Genomic DNA, 22,788 nt, shown 5'->3' with positions numbered 1-22,788 from the left:
AGTGTGTATGACCCCAAGCAACTACATCACCACAGAGTCCCAGTGATGTGGGAGTCCCCTCTGTGTGCTGTGATTATCATTAATGAATAAAGAAACTGTCTTGGACCTATAGCAAGGCAGAACTTATGTAGGCAGGGAAAGATAGGTTGAATACTGGGAGAAAGAAGGGCAGAGTCAGAGAAAAGCCATGGAGTCACTGCCAGAGTCAGAAATGCTGAAACTTTGCCGGTAAGGCACTGCCACGTGGTGATACATAGATTAATAGTAATGGGTTAAATTAATACAAAAGAAGAAGATATCTTAATTAAGGGAGCCATTTTAGGGTTGGCAAGAGACTTGGCTCTAGAGGGGTTTCCAGGTGTCCAAGGGGATGTCCCCAGCTAGGTCCTTGGACAGCAGAGGAGAGGGTGCCTAAACTGGCCTTGTCCCATAGCCACACATATGGTGATATGATATCTTGCATATCACCATAGAACATTCATCCAGCAATGGATGGAGATAAGAGACAGAGACCCACATGGGAGCACTGGACTGAGCTCCCAAGGTCCAGATGAAGAGCAGAAGAAGGGAAAAGATGAGCAAGGAAGTCAGGACAGCGAGAGGTGCGTCCACCCACAGAGATGGTGGGACTGATCTAATGGGAGCTCACCAAGGCTAGCTGGACTGGGACTGAACAAGCATGTGATCAAACCAGACTCTCTGAATGTTGCTGACTATGAGGGCTGACTGAGAAGCCAATGATAATGGCACTGGGATTTGATTCTACTGCATGTACTGGCTTTTTGGGAGCCTAGTCTGTTTGGATGCATACCTTCCTAGACCTGGACGGAGGGGGAAGGGCCTTGGAATTCCCACAGGGCAGTATACCCTGACTTCTCTTAGGACTGGAGAGGGAGGGGGAGGGGAGGGGAAGTGAAATTGGAGGAGGGGAGGAGGTAGAAATTTTTAATAAAGAAAGAAAAAGAAGAAGCTAGAGCTAATGGGCCAAGCAGTGATTTAAATAATATGGTTTCTGTGTGATTATTTTGTGGCTAAGAGGCCGGGAACTAACTAACAGCCCTTCCTCCAACATCCCAGTCCTCCACTGATTTCAATGTTAGAGGAACTGAGTCATGAAGTGTCTCTTACAGTTATCCTTTGCAACTTTCTATATACCATAACATCTCCTAAGGCTACTAGTAGTTAGGGGAATAATAGATAGCAGAAGCATGGGCTGGACCTTCATGAGGATCCTATGCCCTATCTTCATCTACTCAATATTGTCAATAACTCCACTACTGTTACCATAACCTATCTATCACTATTGTTTTCTCATTTGCTTGCCATGAATACCTGGCCAAATATTGTCTATCAAAGATGGCATCACATTATGTCTGAAAGGATATGGCCACACTTTAATGATGCATCCCTTTCCTTAAGCACTTACGTTCCTTTAACCCCCTCTTCCACTGTGTTCCCTGGCCCTTGGAATGTGTGGCATGTCCATGATCCTTTTTTGAGCAATGGGAAGCCATGGCCCCTCAACAATTACTTATATAGTTTTGGCATACAACAAGCAGCAATGGCAATAACCTTTACCATTTTGAGGGTGTCTGTGGATTGTCTGACCAACAACCCGTAAGAAGGCTGTCCATTCCTGACATTATGTTCTTCATTTAACATGATAATTTCTGTGAGTGCTAAAAAGGCACCCATACCGGACACCTTCATCCACATTTTAAAGCTACTGTTTTTTTTTTTTTCCCAGAAGGTTTTCTAGAGCTATGTTAGGTTTTCCACTCCTGTGATTAAAAAAAAAAAAATGACTGCAAACATCTCAATGAGGAAAGGGTTATTTCAGTTTACAGTTCCAAATCACAGTCCATCATCTAAAGAAATCAGGGCAGAAAATCAAGGAAGCATCCTAGAGGCAGCAATTTATGCAGAGGTCATGGCGGAAGTACTGTTTACTGGTTGGCTCTCCATACCCCATGACTACCTACCCTGGGGTGCCACCACCAGCAATGAGTTAGAGCCTCACAAATAAATCACTAATTAATAAAATGCCCCCAAAGTCTTGCCTATAGGCCAATTTTATGAAGGAATTTTCTCAACTGTGGTTCTGTCTACTCAGATAACTCTAATTTGTTTCAAGTCATTCATAAATAAGCCTGGACAATCTCTAAGAATTTCGGAGGTTAGCCTTATATGGTCTGTGTAAAACCTATTTGCAGAAGATCAACAAGATCTCTGAAAATTGGTCACCAACCATTCAAAGTATCATTTCATCTTAGGAATAGATAGTTAAGAATGTACTAAAGGAAAAATGTTAGCAAAGTCTAATGCAGAATGAAATAACTCCATTGTTTATATCATTTTTTTTCTCAGAAGGACTGACATGGCATGGATGGGAGACACTACCTTATTTATATAGCTGAATCTTTTCTTGGGTATTTGCAATGGATCTGCCATTAATTTCTCTATGGTCAAATGAGCTCAATCAGCTCTAATAACGCCATGGCCAGGAAAGAGTAAGGCCATGCTCAGACCTATTGTGACTTATATTTAACATGGACCTGTGGGTCTGATAGGCTCTAGAGTGACAGTATGGATGTAGTTTCTGTTGTTATTTCACCACAAGCCACAGGGCTCAGAGGGCCCTAGGTATGGCAAATAATATCAACCCCAACATATATTTTTTGTAGGGGAGAAGTGCACCCAGTTTATTCTGTGGATAACTGCTTGACCCTAGGACAAGGGTGGTCTTTTTCATTTCACCACGTTATCCTTTTTGCCTTCTATCAACTCTTTTGGCTTTAAAACTTTCCAAAAGCTCACTAGCCCATTTGGCTTTCTATCACTTTTTTCCCTTAAGAATTCTAACTCAACATAAATCATGCTACATATTCCTTTCAGTGACTCAGACAGATCAGATCCATTTGTCTGTTTTGCCTGTCTCTCATCTCTAGATTTCTTTAGCACTTTGCAATTTTTATTCACATAGCGGACCTGATTTACATGTCATTCTAAGTCATTTAGACCAAATAAAATCTCCATCACTGCATAAAGACCATGACCAATATGAGTCTCAGCAAATATAGTCTCATTCCAGTCCCAATGTCCCAAATGAAATACTTGATTTTTTAATGGACTGGCAAACACAGTCTTATTGGGTCCAGTGAACTGAGTACCAAATTAACTCAGTAGCTCCTGTAGCTTATCTGTTGTCTTCTAGTTCCTGAAATATGTTGAGACCCCCACACTGTGATTATCACATGCCCCTGAATCAGTACATCAGGGACAGATTTACCTCAAACTGCTTCAGGCTATGGAACTTTCATCTCTGGAACGAAGCAATGGCTACACTATTCTCTTTCTCTGCTTTACGGTACTCAGACTCACTCCATCTGCATCCATGTCTCATAGACTCACAGATCAGGCTATGAAAGTTTCTTTCACCTCTTGCTTCTCAATTCAAGAACTTCCAAGACAGAATAGTCCCCGAGTATAATGGTTTTCTACACCATGTCATTATTAAAACCACCATCTGTATACTGAATCAAGGAGTTTTTTTTTTTTTTTTTTGCTCTGTATTAGTAGTTGGACCTGAGGGGTATCTTCTAACATTTCTTCATTTTTTACGCCCTTTGCTATTTTTAACTCTTCCCATGGGTTTCACAATTTTGGATCCCAGTAGTTTCTCTTTAGCACAGATGTAATTTATACACGATTATTTTGGACCACCAGATGCAAGAAATGACAAGTTAAACTTTATCCCTTCCTCTCTTTCGTCAGTTATCAGAAGAATTAGAAGTTAATGTGGAGAAATTAGTGTCATGCTTCTTTTTCATTGTAATCTTACCCATACACAAGAAAGTTTCTGCTTGACAGACATCTTGACCTCAGTGCTTGTCATATTACCCATGGCACTGCTGTGCAGCTATCACAGAGGATATTTTTCAAAAATTTTGTCACAACTCTCCTATTCTTAAGGATTGCAATGTGTGCTCTACACCTTCAATTGATTTCAGGGTATCCTCATACTCATGTGGCAGACCTCGGTCATAAAGGAGGTCTGCATAGAATATAAACGGCCACCAGAAGATTTCCCTCATTTTTAGTCTATCTCCAGATCTTGAGGTACATATCATACTACCCATAGAAGATCCCATTATCAATTGCCATATATATGTATACCACCATATGTAACATAAGAGAGAGTGGACATGAGAGCCAATGACCTCTATGCGAGCAGGCCAAAGCCAGTGACCTTTGTGGGAGCAAGCTCTAGCAGAGACCTCCTCTGGAGTTGATTTCATCTTACACTTGTAACAAGAAAGAACACTGTTGAAGTTATCATAAAATCTGACCCCAAATTATGTTACATAGTCATGGTGAACTTTAAATCTTAGTAGAAAGAAATGGAATAAGACATCAGAAAATGGAAAGATCTGCCATGCTCTTGGGTAGGTAGAATTAACATAGTAAAAATGGCAATCTTACCAAAAGCAATCTACAGATTCAATGCCATTTCCACCAAAATCCCAGCAAAATTCTTCACAGACCTCAAAAGAATAGTACTCAACTTCATATGGCAACAACAACAGCAACAAAAAAAAAAACCCAGGATAACCAAAACAATCCAGTACAAAAAATGAACTTCTGGAGGCATCACAATCCCTGACATCAAACTCTACTACAGAGCTATAGTACTGAAAGCAGCCTAGTATTGACATAAAGACAGAGAGGAGAACCAATAGAACCGAATCAAGACCCAGATACTGTTTCACACACCTATGAACACCTGACTTTTGACAAAGAAGCAAAAAATGTAAAATGGAAAAACATATTTAACAAATTGTGCTGGCATAACTGGATATCAACATGTAGAAGAATGAAAATAGATCTGTATCTATCAACATGCACAAAACTCAAGTCCAAATGGATCAAAGACCTCAACATAAAGCCAACTGCACTGAATCTCATAGAAAGGAAAGTGTGAAGTATACTTGAATGCATTGGAACATGAGACCATGTCCTAAATAAAACCCCAAGTAGCTCAGACACAGAGAGAATCAATTAATAAATGGGACCTCCTGAAACTGAAAAACTTCTGTAAAGCAAAGGACATGTTCAACAGGAACAAATGGCAGCCTACAGAATGTGAAAAGATCTTAACCAATCCCACATCAGACAGAGGACTGATCTCCAAAATAAATAAAGAATTCAAGAATCTTGTCAACAAAAGAACAAATAATCCAATAAAAAAAATGGGGCACAGACCTAAACAGAGAACTCTCAACAGATGAATTTAAAATGGCTGAAATTTAAGGAAATGTTCAACACCCTAAGATATCAGAGAAATGCAAATCAAAACAACTCTGAGATTCTATCTTACACTTGTAAGAATGGCCAAGATCAAAAATACTGATAACTTATGCTGGAAAGTTTGTGGGGTAAAGGGAACACTCCTGCATTGCTGGTGAGAATGCAAACTGGTACAGCCCCTTTGCATATCAGTATGGAGATTTCTCAAAAAATTAAGAAACAACCTACATCAAAACCCCAAAATACCACTTTTGGGTATATACCCAAAGGATGCTCAATCATACCACAAGGACATGTGCTCAACTATGTTCATAGCAGCATTGTTTGTCACAGCCATAACCTGAAACAACCTAGATGCCTACTGAAGAATGAATAAGGAAAATGTGGTACATTTACAGAATGGAGTAGTACCACACAGCAGGAAAAAAAAAAACAATGACATTTTGAAATTTGCAGGCAAATGGATGGATCTAGAAAACATCATATTGAGGGAAGTAACCAGGACCAGAAAGTAACCAGGACCCAGAAAGATAAATATCATATTTACTCACTCATAAGTGGCTTTTAGACATAAAGCAAAGAAAACCAGCCTACAATTCATAGTCCCAGAGAACCTAGACAACAATGAGGACCCTAGGAAAGACATACATTGGTCTAACTACATAGGAAATAGAAAAAGACGAGATCTCCAGAGTAACTTGGGAGCATGAGGGCCATGGGGGAGGGTTGAAGGGGAGGGGAGAGGAAGAGAGCAGAGCAGAGAAATATGTAGAGCTCAATAATATCAATAATAATAAAAACAGGTGGGTTAATGGAAAATATTAGAGAACTTTGAAATAAACTCATACAATACTGTAAGATCCATTATCTCTTGTACTTCACAAAGATCAATTAAAAGTGGAATAAAACTTTAGAGCTTAAAAAGGGGAAAGTGGCTAAGATAACATAGAGAAAATATTTCAAAGTTTATGCATGGTCAGGAAAAGGATTCCAATAACTGTAAAGCTCTCTAAAGATTAAAAAATGGAATTTTGTGAAATCTAAAAAGCTCTGTACAATAAAAGGAACTGTTAAGCAGAATAAATAAGCATATTATAGAACAGGAGAGCAATCTTTATCAATAATACTTCGGTCAAGGAATTAATGTTTAAAATATATAAAGAACTGCTAAAATTAAATACCAAATCCAAAGTGCCAGCTAATAAATGGCAAATGAAAAGAAAAGACCTTTCTCAAAGGAAAAAAAACACAATGGCTAGAAATAATTTTTAAGGGTATTCAACATCTTTAGCCAATGAGTAAAATACACAGTAAAAGTATTTTGCAATTTCATCTCCCTCATAGACAGAATGGTTATTAGAAAGTAAATGAATGGTAACAGATGCTTTTAAAAATGTGAAGTTTAGTTCCACTGTCACAGTCATGGTCCTGACTTCCTTGCTCATGTTCTCCCTCCTTCTGCTCCTCATTTGGACCTTAGGAGCTTAGTCCGGTGCTCCAATTTGGGTCTCTGTCTCTATCTCAATCCATTGCCAGATGAAGGTTCTAAGGTGATATGCAAGATATTCATCAGTATGGCTATAGGATAGGACCATTTCAGGTTCCCTCTCCTCAACTGCCCAAGGAACTAACTGGGGACGTCTCCCTGGACACCTGCACAGTGGAACTGATCTATTGGGACCTCACCAAGGCCATCTGGACTGGGACTGAATAAGCATGGGATGAGACCGGACTCTCTGAACATGGCGGACAATGAAGGCTGATGAGAAGCCAAGGACAATGGCACTAGGTTTCGATCCTAATACATGAACTGGCTTTGTGGGAGCCTAGCCTGTTTGGATGTTCACCTTCCTGGACCTGGAAAGAAGTGGGAAGACCTTGGACTTCCTGTAGGGCAGGGAATCTGGACTGCTCTTTAGTCTCAAGAGGGAGGGGGAATGGAATGGGGGTACGGGGAGGAGAGTGGGGAGAGGGGGAGGAAAGGGGGGAAGGGGCGATGTGTGGGAGGAGGAGGAGGGAAATGGGAAATGGAAAGAAGGCGGAAATTTTTTTTCAACAACTAAAAAAAATAAACAACAACTACAAAATGAATGTGACATTTACCCTTATTCACTGCTGGCGGTATTGTAAACATTTGTAGTCATTATGAAAAATTGATGCTGAATTATCTGAAAATAATAAATGCTAGAGCTTCAGTATGACCCAGTTGTATCATTCCTTGTCACAACCCCCCCCCCCAAAACTCTACATCTTACTACAGAGATAACCACATAGATGCTTGCTACTTCTCTATTCACAATAGCGATGATTAAACTAGATGTCTATCAAAAGGTGAATAGATAAAAAATACGTGATATGTAATTGCATGTTCTTGTGTCATGAATAAAAATGATAATCATAAAAATTTCAGGAAAAATATTCATGGATATATCTGGATATTCCTGCGTTAATCACAGTAACTGCATTTTAGAAAGACAAATACTACATATGCTCTGTCAGCAAGAGTCTAGATTTTAATATATTCTACACCATTTTTTAAACTTGAGAAATTTTTAGCATCTCTGAATTTTTTTTGCCAGAATCTTCATGATATGTTTGTATGAACGTGTTATTCGTATACAAAGAAAAAGTTGAATATGTATTTGTATGAATGTTTTTTTTTTTTTTGGTTTTTCGAGACAGGGTTTCTCTGTGGTTTTGGAGCCTGTCCTGGAACTAGCTCTTGTAGACCAGGCTGGTCTCGAACTCACAGAGATCCGCCTGCCTCTGCCTCCCGAGTGCTGGGATTAAAGGCGTGCGCCACCACCGCCCGGCTGTATGAATGTTTAACTGGAAATGTTCTTGGAGTTGGCTAATTTATATTCACTTTTTATTGTATATAATTTCTAATATTTTTCATTTCTGTAACATTTAAACTTCATTTGAGTAAATTTACTAAATATTTCTTAAAAAAATATGAAACATATTTGTATAGTATATGTATGTGGGCATGGAGTTTGAGCATGTATCATGAAACTAAAAGGAGACCATGCAGAAGGAAATAAAAGTGTTGAGAAAGGGGGAAGTGTTGTAGAACACATTTGACATAAAAAGGAAAAATGGGTCTGCTGGTGGTAGAAAGGCACAATGCGGGCAGAGGGATGAGACATTATGGAGGAAAGAGTCAACAAAAACAAATTCTATCTGAAATGCCTTAATGAAACAATACTTTGAATACCAATTTCTAAAACAGACTTTGAAAAATGGTTTGTAAAATACATTCTTTTTTTTAAAAGAAAATTTGAGATAGAATGGCACCATTACCTGTAATCCAGTGATGACGGCTTGTTAAATGAGAATGGGTTACCAGTTTCAGATGTTTCAATCTATAATCAGTTGGTTCTTAGGGTGGTTAAACTTGTACACGTTATTATTAAGAATCACCATGGAAACACACCTTTCTGCGTGTATATAAGACTGTTTTTAAAGAGGTGTAAAGGAAGAGGCCAAACCTCCCCTGAATGTGAGTGGCACAATTCCATGGCCTTTCAGTCCTCGAGAAAGCAAGATGAGCACCAGCGCTCATTTTTCTCTGCTTCCTACCTCCGGATGGAATATGACCAGGCACATCACACTCCTGCTGCCGTGCGGTCCACACCATTCCAGATTAAATCTTGTCTCAAACTGTGAGTCAAAATAAATCTTCCCTAAAATCTGTTTTACTAAGTGTTTTCTCACAGCAGCAAGAAAAGAAGCTAATACAGCCCTGCTGCTTTTGAATCTATGTGCAAGGAGCCCATTATGATGGGAAACAGTTGGCCTAAAAAAGCTGTTTATGTCGTGACAGGGAATTGAAAGAAAACAGAAAAGACCAGGGTCTTAAAATCAACTTCTATAGAATACCTCCTACTTACTTGAAAACCTAACTCCAAGACTCACTTCTTAAGGAGTTTACCAACTCTCCAAAGTAAAGAACAAGTCTTGGACACATGGAAATTTGAGGAACATACAAGATCCAACACATAGCACAGAGGTAGTGTGACGAATATTTTTAATGAAAAACATTTCTTGTCAGCCAGTAGGCTCAGTCAACTCAAGGCTTTTGGTGTAAATCTACACAAAGTAAAGCAAAATATAACGAAGGTAAAATCTACATATAGTTTGTGATTATTTTACCTTTCATAATTTTAAATATTTCAGAATCATTATATATAATGCTTTAATAATGTAATAGATATCAAGTTCCATAATCCAATTTAAACAGGTTCAATAATTACCAATACTATTCAGATTTTATTCCACCTGTGTCTGTCCAGTGCATATTATGATTGTTTTGGAAGGAGGCTATTAAAGCAAATCTCAGAATAACACACTTTTTCAGAACCTTTAACCCATACTGAACTGCTCAGTTATATTATTTGTACAAATGACATGTTAGTCACATTACAAAAGAAAATAAAACAACTTTTGGACACACACACATATATTTACTGGCTTTTAGATGTGAGAGAGTCTTTTGATTTTACTTGTAAAAACAAAAATATAAGATTTCAGTAATGCCACACAGGCCTTAACATCTGATTCTAAACAGAAGCATAACAGATTCCCAACAAATGAATCATAACTTTTAAATTATGTTTGACATTGAAAATACCCTTTGTACTCAGCCTTGAAACCATGGATACCCACAGGCAAATAGGACACAAGTAAATAAGAAAATTATTTCAATCCAGCTGAAATTGTATATCACAGAGATGCTCTCAATAAATTCAAAACATTATGCAATTTCCTTTCACGACAGACTTTAGAGAACTTTAACGTAATCCTTTGCCTCATTATACCTAAAATCCAAAATGAAGCAACAGTTTAATTATCTAAGAAAGGCAGGAAGATTATAACAGAATTAGGTCTCTTTTCAGGTGATTAGTGTAAATAGCAAACATTCTGGTGTAATGACCCCTCATTATAAAGATGACTACAGCTCTATCCCCATAAAAATCTTGTATTAAACAGTAATGTCTCCCGAGCTGAGGAATCCAGAGACCAGCAGTTGAGCAGTGATGAAAACCAGTTCCTTCAATTTTATCTCCCTCCCTCAACCGTTACATGACATGGTAACTACTCAGGTGCAAAGATGATCATCACCTCTGTGTTTTCTGAATACCATTTAATTATATAGGTGCTATTCTTATCAATTTTTACATTTCTTTGTTTTAATTTTTCATTTTCTACAAGACATTTTCCAATGCAAATTTAAGAATAGTGACATCTTAATTTTTGATACTCATCATATGAATTAATAGCAAAACCAATGTGGTATTTAATCCCCCCACACTTTCTCTTCTTTCAAAACCTAAGCGTGTATAAATTCACATTATATCCTTAACATTTTAAATTCCTTCTTCAATCCACTGCAATATCCTTATCTTTATCCATTTTCGTCTTGTTAAAGGTTATCAATGTTGTTCTTGTAATTGCTAAATCAAATGAGTTTTGAAAAGTTTTCCATCTAATTTGACCTTTCACAAATTTAATTGCTAAGCATATTCTTTTACTTTTAATTTTCCTGAACTCACAAGAAATAACTTGCTCCTTACTATCTTTCTATTTCTTGGTAAATTCTTTCTCAGTTTATTTTAGTTAATTTGTTTTATCTCCATGTAATTTATCCTCAAATAAGCTTCCGTGATTAATGCTCCAGTACTGACTTTAGTCATTAATCTTGATTGTTGATTTGAATGGTTTAAGATATGCCAAAGAAAGTAGTAGAATACTCCTCCAGGTTTATTTGTGAGGGTATCTGATTCCAGGGATTAGTAATTGGAATTTGAGAGAGAAATCAAGGAAAATGAGATGTCCATGCATGTTTTCAGAGAGAGGAAAGATAAAAGGAAAATAATGTAATTACATTTTAATTTTAAAAAATAAAATCCCAGCATGGATAGAGGATGGGCTCATGAAGTCTCAGCTCTAGGTGAGGGACTACTGGCAATTAATGGTTTCTGGGGGGAAAGGGATTTGTTTTCTTTAGGGATAAAATTCTTGAGAGGTTACAATACTTCTGTAGATAACCCTACATCAATACATGGAAAGGCAGAACTAAATACATTCAGTGGGTTTAAAAAAACAAAAACAGAGGGGGAAATGGTGGGGACAGGTAGGAGAGAAACTGAAAGACTTAAATGGGGAATAGATTTAGCCTAAATAACATGTCTCATTTTGTGTGTGTGTGTGTGTGTTATTTTGTTACATGAGGACAGTTCTTAAAAAGGATTTATTTCCCATTAAACATATTCTCTATTGTACCCATGACTCTCTCTTTTTTACCCCTCACATTCATATGTTATTATATGTTTTCACACAAGGAGTTTTGCATCTGCTTTCAGATTGTATATATATATATACCATTCTATGAATCTATACAAAATCTAGAAATGACATGTAAGCGAAAGCCTATAAGATTTGTCTTCCAGGCAGTGGCTTAATTAACTTACTGTGATTATTTCTGCTTCCATCTATTTTCTTGAAAATAACATTGTTTCATCATTCTTGATGACTAAAAAGTTCAATTTTATATGTTCTATGTATTTTGTATCCACCTCTCTGTTGGTGAATCCCTGGGTTGGTTACATTATTTAGCTACTGTGGATTGAGTCTCAATAGACATGGATGTACAGGTGTCTCATATGTTCACTTCCACTCTTCCAGGAATGGTACAGATTGGTCATATGGTAGATACAGTTTTGTTTTTCCAGAAACCTCCATAAACATGTGGTAGCTGGACTAGTTTACATTTCCATTACAGTGGGTTATGGGATGTGGTATGACTATTCCAATAATGGCTGTCTCCTAACATAAGGTCCAAAACTCGAGTAGTTCTTTGATCTAAAATGTGCTATATCTTCTATGGTCTTCAGTATGTAGCATATGCCCCAATCCTGAAGATGTAGGCTTTAATGCCAGTGAAAAAACGAACGTGCCAGTGAGAGTGCAGTCAAGAATGCAGAGGCCAAAGATCTTTTTTATCCATGTCCTTTATGTAAGCTGCCACCAGAAAATATGGCCCAGATTTAAAATCTTTCCCCACCTCAAATGATCCAATCAAAATCCAATTAAAAAATCCTCTCTAATATATCCAGCAGCTTGTGTTTTAGTTCATTTTAGATGTCAAGTTGACAAGCAAGAATAGCCATCACAGAAGGAAATTGGAGAAATTGTAAGAAAGAAAATGAGGCAAATATTGTCCTTATATACAAAATTCTCCAAAAAATGAGCAAATCCCTAAAGAATTAAATTTAAAAATAAAACAGATTTTAAAGACTAAAAAATAAAAATATTTTTACATGCTTGGGTATTTGCCAAATATGTGAGCTTCTCGGGGACATTGAATTTCCTGAAACTGCAGTCACCCATGGCATGTAGGTGCTAGGAACCAAATCTGGGTCTTCTGTAAAGACAGAAATTTCTCAGAAGCACTGAGTCAACTCCCCATCCTCTGCCTTATTGTATATTTCTAAATATTTATAACTGACATTTCTGGCCATTCATTATGACATTGCCTACCTTTTCTAATAGATGTGTCTGTTAAAATATATTGTCCCAACTTTTGCTTGGCGATCTTGTCTGTTTCCAATTTCCAGGAGGATCTATATATGTTTTTGTTTGGGCTCACCTTATTACTTAGGTTCTCTGGGATCACAAACTATAGGATCAATGTCCTTTATTTATGGCTAGAATCCACTAATGAGTGAGTACATACTATATTCAAATTTTTGGGTCAGGGTTATCTCACTCAAGATAGTGTTTTCTACTTCTATCCATTTGCATGTAAAATATAAGATGCCATTTTTTTTACTGCTGAGTAGTATTCTAATGTGTAGATGTCCCACAATTTCTTTATCCATTCTTCTATTGAGGGGCATCTAGGTTGTTTCCAGTTTCTGGCTATTACAAATAATGCTGCTATGAACATAGTTGAACAAATGATTTTGTAGTATGATTGGGCATCTCTTGGGTATATTTCCAAGAGTGGAATTGCTGGATCCTGAGGTAGGTTGATTCCCAGTTTTCTGAGAAACCACCACACTGATTTCCAAAGGGGGTGAAAAGGGGGTGGGGGGAAGGGTAGAGGGGAAAGAGAAGGGAGAAGGGGAGAGTTGGAGATAGCTTGGGGGAGTGGGATGGTTGAGATGGAGGAAGGACAGATATGGGAGCAGGAAAGAAGATATCTTAATTAAGAGAGGCATTGTGGAATTGGCAAGAGGCATGACTCTAGAAGGTGCCCCAGATGTCCACAGGGATGTCCCCAGCTAGGACCCTGGTCACTAGAGGAAAAGGTGCCTGAACTGGCCTTGTCCTGTAGTCAGACTGATGATTATCTTGAATTTTACCATAGATGCTTTGTCCGGTGACAGATGGAGATAGAGACAAAGACCCACATCGGATTACTAGACTGAGCTCCCAAGGTTCAGTTGAAGACCAGAAGGGGGGAGAATCTGACCAAGGAAGTCAGGACCACGAGGTGTTGATCCACCCACTGAGACAGTATGCCTGAACTAATGGGAGCTCACCAAAGCCAGCTGGAATGGGACTGAACAAGCATGGGATCAAACTGGATCCTCTGAATGTGGCTGACAATTGGCGCAGACTGAGAAGCCAATAATAATGGCACTGGGATTTGTCTTTATGGCATGTTCTGGCTTTTTTTGGATCCTAGTCTATTTTGATGCACACCTTCCTAAGCCTGGTTGGAAGGGGGAGGGTCTTGGACTTCCCACAGGGCAGGATACCTCTAGTGTAGGCTCTCCTGCCTGCTTATAATGAAATACAAAATGGTAGAGATTAATTGAACAAGCTGTTATTTTAAAACATGAACCAGAACATGAAGACTTGGAAAAATTTCAGCCTATCTGTATCAGAAAAGAATGGAAACTTTGTTCAGAATAGAATAATAAGAATACAACTAAGATTCATTTAATAAAAAGATTACTGCCGGGCGGTGGTGGCGCACGCCTTTAATCCCAGCACTTGGGAGGCAGAGGCAGTTGGGTCTCTGTGAGTTCAAGGCCAGCCTGGTCTAGAAAGAGCTAGTGCCAGGACAGGAACCAAAAGCTACAGAGAAACCCTGTCTCGAAAAATCAAAAAAATAAATAAATAAAAAGATTACTATGGACTTCTGTGGGTAAAATCATGAATTTAACTAGGCATCTCAAGAACAGAAGTAGGGTGCTACCATCAGAAACTGCCAGGTTGGAGTAAAGGAAATAGAAAAAAAAGGTACAAAATGATATAAAGATTTGGGACCTTTTAGATTCTACAGAATTATCTGTCTAGGAATAAGCCATCCTAAAAGAGGGAAGAGTGAACCCAAACAAATCAAAGATTAGATTGTCTGCCTTTTTTCATGGAGCCCAGGGGCAAAATTGGTCTCTCTTATATTGCAGTAGGCTGATAGACCAGAGCAAAATGTTTCATAGGAGGGACTTCTGAACAGGATCAATGCGTTAGAGCGTCCACTGAGGGCTGTGGGGATAATGCTACCATCCCTTTGAGGCTTAGCAAGAGAATGCTGAGGCAAATATGATCATTCCCAAGCCTTAATGATCTCATGAATAGCTTCAGTCTTCTCAAATAAATTTGGGCCTCTTGCAAAAACAGGAGATAATTTGTCCTTAAGACTTACTCTAACTTTGAACTGAACAGAATCGCTATACAGTATTAAGCAAGACTTTTAAAAAAATGGATAACATACTCTTTATCAGACTATCTACTACATCTATAGTCTCCTTCACCAGTATGTATGTGTGTTGACATGTGTGCGTGGATTTGTGTATGTGTGTGTGTGTGTGTGTGCGTGTGTATGTGCACATGCTTGAGAGCTGGTCTGGTACTGCTATTTGGCTTCCATTACATACAATGTCTTTAAGAGCTCAGAGATAAGCTATCTGCTGAATCTCTCCCAGGAATCTACAAAATTTGGAACCTCTCCATTTACTAAACCCAGTTAAATTGCTCTTCAACATACAACAATCATCTGGGGATGAAGAAAGAAATACATTTTTCAACAAGTTTTTACACACTGTATACATTGTGAGGGTGAGAGAAATGGGTGGTACAACCTCTCTACCAACACTCAATATGTAGTAGACTTTTGAGAGAACACAGATATAGAGAACAAAGTCCAATGAAAACATGGAAGAGGAAAAGCGCACCAGGTCTCAACCACAGACAAAGACTACATGTAGCTAAAAAATGCTGAAAGTGGGAGAAATAGTCTTTCCTGGAAAGAGTATATGAGTTGGTTGTCCAATACCAATGGTTAGCCCTGAAATCATTCATGCAAGTAACATTTTACAGACAGGGAATGTTATATTTAAATACTTAATAATAGACACATGCACCCATGCATACCTCTACACACACACACACACACACACACACACACACAGAAGTAGAGAATGGCTAAGATCCAAAACATTAATAACAGCTTATGTTTGAGAGGATGTGGAGTAATGGAAGCACTCCTCCACTGCTGGTGGGAGTGAAAACTTGTATAGTCACTTTGGAAATTAGTGTGGCAGTTTCTCAGAAAATTGGGAATCCATCTACCTCATGACCCAGCAATATAACTCCTGGGCCTATATCCCAAGGATGCACACTGATACCACAAAGACATTTGCTCAGTTATGTTCATAGCAGCATTATTTGTAATAGCTAGAACATGGAAACAGCCTAGATGGTCCTCAAGCAAAGAATGGATAATAAAGTGTGGCACAATTGCACAATAGAGTATTACTCAGTGATAAAGAACAATGACATCTTGAAACTTGCTGGCAAATGGATGGACATTTGAAAAAAAAAACATCCTGAGTGAAGTAACCCAGACTCAGAAAGACAAACATGGTATATACACACCCATAAGTAGATATTAGGTGTAAAGCAAAGAATAACCAGGCAACAGCCCACAATCCCATAGAGGCTAGGTAGAAAGGAGAACCCTAAGAGGGACACACGTGGAGGGCCCCAGGAAAGTGAAATAATTAAGATCTCCTGGGTAAACTGGGAAGGAAAGCAGAAGGGAGGGATGGGAGGTTGGAACATGAGGTCTTGCTGAGTTGGGGAAGGGACTAAGAATGGGAATAATGAAAGAGGTATCTTGAGAGAGGGAGCCATTATGGGGTTAGGGAGAGACCAGATGCTAGGGAAATTCCTAGTAATTTGCAAGGATGACCCCAGCTAAAACTCCTAGCAATAGTGGAGAGGGTGAACTGGTCTTCCCCGTAATCAGATTAGTGACTCCCCTAATTGTCATCAAGAAACTACATCCAGTAACTGAGGGAAGCAGATGCAGAGAACCACAGTCAAGCACTGGGCTGAGCCCCTGAAGCCTAGTTGAAGAGAGGGAGGAGGGATCATATGAGCAGGAGGGCTCAAAGGGCATAATTGGGAAAAACCACAAGAATAGCTAACCTGAGCTAGTGGGAGCTCACAGAGTCTGGACTGACAGCTGGGGATTCTCCATGGGACTGGACTAAACCCTCTGAATATGAATGAAAGCTATATGGCTTAATCTGTTTGGTGGGGGTTGGCAGTGAGACCAGGACTCATCCCATACATGAACTAGCTTTTCAGAGCCCATTCCCTATGGAGGGATACCTTACTCAGCCTTGATACAGGAGGGAGGGGCTTGGTCCTGCCTCAACTTTGTATACCAGACTTTGTTGACTCCCCAAGGAAGCCCTTACCCCTTCTAAAGAGTGAATGGGGGTGAGATGGGGAAAGATGGGGGTGGGAGAAGGGGAAACTGGGTCTAGTATGCAAAATTAAAAGAAAATTAAATAAAAAAGACTGACATGGAGCAAGGGCTTGTACATAGGAGAATTTGAAGGGAGGAAAGGGAAAAAATGATGCAGTATCTCAAGAAAATGTGAAGTAAGGGTGTGCAGAAAGGTAAGATTAGCTTGTCACTATTTCACTTCTAGTATCATCTTCTAAATTGCTGGCTGTACCTCTTCTTACCTGACTTGAATGTCACCCTGACCATGCAAGGCTTTACATTTTCTTGATCTGTGATTAAGCCTAACACCAAAATTCATTGTTTATGTCAGTAAGCATGCTGATTTTCATAGCCAACCTAGAAAATGCAAAAATAGATTCACTTCAGCCTTGAAGGCCACTGATACCTGACAATTTCTTCTCAAAAATTTGAAAGATTTAAAATTATTTTAATGAGAAGCATTTTCTGCTTTTTTCACCTCAGCCAGTTTTCACTGTTGTAAAATTGCTACTATTGACTTTTTTCCAGGTTTCTATGTATCTCGTCTAAAGGGAATTGGTGAAGCAATTCTACTTTCATTATCTGAAACCCACCCAAGTCCATTTTGAAGGATTTTGAAAGATAAACTCCCTTCAGACATCTCATTGGTTACATTTCGAAGCACAGAGCAGCTGTATGATGGTCACTTCCATGGCAACGGAGAAATGTTTCAGGTGACTTTCCAGTTCCTTCAGAAAAAGAGAGATTATGTATACGAATGTGAGCATAGAATAGGATGTTCTAGAGAAATGTTTCACTATTATTCCAAAATAGGTAATGCATTTAGCAAGCTGAAGGTTATTTTTTCACTTGTTTACATTCTGTTCTATACAGTTGTGACACAGATGGAGAAAGAAGTTAGATATTTCCCTACCCTATACCCAGCAATTTAAAACCTGAAAACTGGGGCAAAACTGAATGTGGTACCTTTACAGTAGGGATATTTATGTTAGAATTACCAAGCACAGGAAAATTCACTCATTAGCATCCTATATTTTACACTCTGTATTATACACTCATACTTGTTTCTGTTATTATTAATACTGATTACTTGTTGATATCTATCCATATTAGATGATACATTCCATTATATTAGAGACTATTTCACCCAGTGTAATAACAGTTTCTTAGAAAATAGCTTACACTAAATGATTTTCAGTTATTAATGTTGCCAATGTTGAAGAAACCATCTCAGCTTGACTTATCATTTACATGTTCTTTGAAACTAGCCAAGTAGTAAACACAGAAGATATAATGATTATAATAGATTGTTAAACAGAATATATGTTAAAGCAGTTTTCTTCATCTGTGAAATATTTTATAATTAAATTATTATAAATATGTGGCAATAAGAGAAGCTCTGTGTTCTTGATTTGGGATTCTGTTCAGTTTATAAAATGCAGTAAGCTTTACTACTTATAAAATGTCATTTTGTGAACATATCTTTTACTTCAATGAGAAATGTGTGACAAAACTTATTCAAATATTCAATGATCATTTAAAATAGTAAATTAGCACTAAATAACTGGCCTATTATTATGGAAAATATAAGCATCAATCTGTAAATTATTTTTGGTATAATGATCACTTTCACAATACTAATTCTAGCAACCCAGAACATGGAAAGTCTTTCTAGCTTGGAGTATCATCTTCACTCTTTCTTCAGAGACAAACATTTGTTTTATAGAGGTAACCCACTTCTTAGTTATAGTATGATTAATAAAAACCCAGAGATAGAAATTGGGGTTCAACCTTAAGATCAGAAAAGTAAAACAGCCATCCATTGGCTCTTACCTCTACCTTGGTACAAAATGGCTATCCTGCCTCCAGGAATCCTCAAAATGAGACTGTGTCTGAGAACTGTCTCCTCCCATCTTATATTCCTTTCTAGTGCTGGGATTAAAGGTGTACACCACTACTGCCTGGTTTCTTTGGCAAACTAGTACGGCTACTGGGATTAAAGATGTGTGTCACCGTTGCCTGATCTGTAAGACTGACAAGTGGGGGCGTTTTGCTCTCTGATCTTCAGGCAAGCTACAGTTATTAAAATAGAAATGAAATATAACTATATTAGTCTAAATTAATTCCTTCATAAATATGTATGGAAATACACATAAATACACACACAGGGGGAGATGGAAGGAAGGAGAGGGAGAGTAAAAAACAGTGGGAGAGGAGGTCGTATATCCAATGCAATCCTGTGCAAATGTCAAGTCTACCATTCCAGATATCAAGTTTTAAAGAGTTATAGAAATAAAACCAGCCACACTGAACCTTATAGAAGAGAAAGTGGGAAGTACACGTGAATGCATTGGCATAGGAGAACACTTCCTAAATATAACCCCGGTAGCCCAAACACTGAGAATAACAATTAATAACTGGGACCTTCTAAAACTGAGAAACTTCTGTAATGCAAAGGACCCTGCCAACAAGACAAAAAAGTAGCCTACAGAATAGTAAAAGGACTTCACTAACCCCACATCAGACACTAACCCCACATTGGACAGAGGTTTGATCTTCAAAATATACAAAGAACTCAAGAAAGTTGTCATCAAAAGAACAAATAATACAATAAAAAATGGAGTACAAACCTAAACAGAGAACTCTCAACAGAGGAATCTAAAATGGATGAAAGACACATAAGGAAATGCCCAACATCCTTAGTCATCAAAGAAATGCAAATCTAAACAAGTCTGAGATTTTATCTTACAACTGTCATAATGACAAAGATCGAAAACACTGATGACAGCTTATGCTGGAGAGGACATAGGGTAAAGGGGATACTCCTCCATTGTTGGTGGGAGTGCAAACTAGTACAGCTGCTTTCAAAGTTGGTATGATGATTTCTCACAAAACTAGGAAACAAGCTACTTCAAGTTCCAGTAATACAACTTTTGGGTATATACCCAAAGGATTCTCAATCATACCACAAGGACATGTGCTTAACTATGTTTATAGCAGTATTATTTGTAATAGTCAGAACCTGGAAACAACCTAAATGCTGCAGGAATTCCTATAGCCAGTAGCCTTTAAGTTCACTTGGGCGTGGCCTCTTATACTATATATGCCAATGTAAAGCACACATCCAACCTCTCTTCAGTGGCATGATTTGATTTCTGTTCCCCATTTGTCCAGAGGATTGTGATCTTTGAGTCTACCCCTAAATAAATAACCCTTTATTATACTCAATTCTGAGCTAGTGTGGGATCCTTCATCTGGCACCCACACGGATCCGAACTCCACAGCTACCAGGTAGACCATTTTAAAGGCCTAATCAATCGGTTTACAGGCCAGAAAGTCTCCCATCCCAGCCCGCTTGGCTTGCTTTTACCTAAGCATTATTTTTGTAAAACCCCCGCTACAGTGGAGCTAACTATATTTCTTGTTAAAAAAAAATCTGGTAAATGGAGAATGGTGCCAGATCTAAGAGTTGTCAGCAAGGTAATTCAACCTATGAGCTGTAACATGAAGGCCTGTTTATTGGGTTTCTGTCCTGCCCAGTTCCCACAGCTGTTAAGCCCCCAAAGAAAAATCACACACAGGTCTACAAAAGTTATAAACTGATTGGCCCATTAGCTCAGGCTTTGTATTAACTCTTATAAGTTATTATTCTTATAACCTATTATTCTTATCTATGTTAGCCTTTTTTGGAAGGGTAGGTCACATCCTGCTTCTTCAGTGTCTGACAGGACTGGGGAGGAATGGGTTTCCTCCTTCCCAGAATTCTCCTGTTCTCATTTCCCTGCCTCTACTTCCTGTGTGGTTGTCCCACCTGTACTTCCTGCCTGGCTACTGGCCAATCAGGGTTTATTTAAAACATAATTGACAGAATACAAAATTGTCCCACACCAATGGGCCCTCTACAATCTGGAATTCCTCTGCCTTCTCTATTCCCCAAAAGATGGCCTCTTATAGTTATTAATATGAAAGATTGTTTCTTCACTATACTTTTACAAGAAAAAGACAGAGAAAAATTTACCCTCCAATGCCTACTTATAATAATTCCCAACCTACTAGGAGATACCAGTGGACCCTCTTTCCTCAGGGAATACTCAACCCTACTCATGCCAATACTTTGTAAGTCAGTCATTGGAAATAATACATAAAAAATTCTAAATCTATAATTTACCATTACATGGATGGCAGTTTGCTATCTGATTCAAATATAGACAGTTTAAAATGAATTTTTGAAGAAGTAAAGAAGGTTTTGCCAAAATGGGGATTACAAATTGCTCCTGAAAAAATAAAGAGAGAAGATTCTGTCACTTGCCTAGGTTATAAAATAGGTTTACAGAAAATTAGAATACAAAAGGCGCAAATTAGGAGAGACTAATTGCGGACTCTGAATGAATTTCAAAGATTGTTAGGAGACATTTCCAGTTTATGAGCAACTGTTGGAATAACACATGAACTAATGGTTCATTTAAATAAAACTTTAAATGATAACAAATATTTAAATAGTCCCAGAGAATTAATAGCTGAAGTGGAAAAGGAATTAATTGTTGTAGGAAAATTACAGGAGGCACATGTGAATAGGGTGAATCCAAATCTTAATTGCATTTTAGTCATATTGCCTTCCAGAATTTTTCCTACAAGAATTTTAATGCAATGGGAAGGTATTATCTTAGAATGGAACTTTTACCACATAAACCAAGTAAAAAATTAAAAACTTATGTGGATAAAGTCTCTTAATTAATTATAAAAGGAAAATTGAGCCTTTTTCAACTAGCAGGTATAGTCCCAGGAGAGACTATAGTGCCTTTTACTACTGATAAAATTAAAAAATTATGGGAAGACAATGAACCTTGTCAAAGAGTTTGTGCTAACTTTTAGGAGAGATTAATATCAATTATTCCAAAAGTGATAGAATTAACGTTACAAAGAGAACTATTTGGATCCTTCCTTGCATTGTATGGGACACAACAATAACTGGAGCCCATAAATTCTATACTGATGAAAAAAAGAACATCAGAAAAGGCAGGTTACAAATAAGAAGATTTGAGCAAGGTGGAACTAAGCCCTTATAATTCTGTCCAAAAGGCAGAATTATATGTTATTTCTCTTAGTACTAAGGGATTTTAAAGAAACTCTTAATATAGTTACTGATTCACAATATGCAGAAAAAATTATCTTGCATATTGAAACTGTGGAATTTATACCAGATGATACAAAATTGACTTCATTATTCATACAAGTTTAAGATATAATCAGGAATAGGCTCTGTCCCATATACATAAGACACATCTGATCCCATACAGGTCTGTCAGGTCCTCTAGCACAAGGTAATGCAGAAATTTGTAGTAATATGAGCGGCGGGGCTGCGTCCCCAACACCCCAGCCGCCTGCTCGGCTAGCTTTTGCCCTGAAATAATTACACAGACACTGTATTCATTTAAACACCACTTGGCTCATTTCTACCTCGCCTCTTCTAGGCTAACTCTCACACCTGGACTAGCCCATTTCTTATCATCTGTATAGCACCGGTCTTACTGGGAAGATTCTAGCCTAAGTCCATCCTGGGTCGGAGCTTCATAGCATGTATCTTCACTGGAGCGGGGAGCATGGCGTCTCTCTGAGGCGTCTGCTCCCGAGAGGAGAGCTGTCGCGTCTGAGCTCACTTCCTCTTCCTCCCGGCATTCTGTTCTGTTTACTCCTCCCACCTATCTCCTAACCAATGAGAGCCAAGC

This window comes from Microtus pennsylvanicus, chromosome X, assembly GCF_037038515.1.
Source record: "Microtus pennsylvanicus isolate mMicPen1 chromosome X, mMicPen1.hap1, whole genome shotgun sequence".
NCBI classification, from domain to species: Eukaryota; Metazoa; Chordata; class Mammalia; order Rodentia; family Cricetidae; genus Microtus; species Microtus pennsylvanicus.
Note: the sequence above shows the minus strand (reverse complement) of the source record.